This window comes from Piliocolobus tephrosceles, chromosome 5 (genome assembly GCF_002776525.5).
Source record: "Piliocolobus tephrosceles isolate RC106 chromosome 5, ASM277652v3, whole genome shotgun sequence".
NCBI lineage: Eukaryota > Metazoa > Chordata > Mammalia > Primates > Cercopithecidae > Piliocolobus > Piliocolobus tephrosceles.
In genome coordinates, this window is record NC_045438.1 from 127,780,918 (window position 1) to 127,781,396 (window position 479).

Sequence of the window (479 nt, forward strand, 5' to 3'; positions counted from 1 at the left end):
AAAAAAAAAAAAAAAAAAAAAAAAAAAAAAAAAAAAAAAAAAAATTAATAATAATCTGGTTATTATCCGGTGTGACAAGCCTGCACTCATGGTATAAACAAAGGACCCTGGCAGAAGAGAGGAGAACTTTGCCTGGGCAGAGGAGCGAAAGCCTATGTGAATTGACCGCACTGGAAGCGGGTGAGGGGTGTGCGGTGTGAGGAGGCAGAGGCTACCTCTCTCCACCTTCAGCACATGTGCTGCAAGTCACCCACTCCTGGCATTGGTCACCTGGGGGAAGGGAACCCAAGAATGTTAGCCAACATGAGAGTTTACTAGTTCTTCAGGTTGTCTATACGATGTAAAAAAGCTGCTCCAAAGCTTTGTGGCATGAAACAACCACTATTTTATTGTGATCCCAAATTCTGTGGATCAGAAGTTAGAAAAAAGCACAGAGGTGGATCTTTCAGGGAAGGAAGCAAACGGGGGTGCTTTCAACC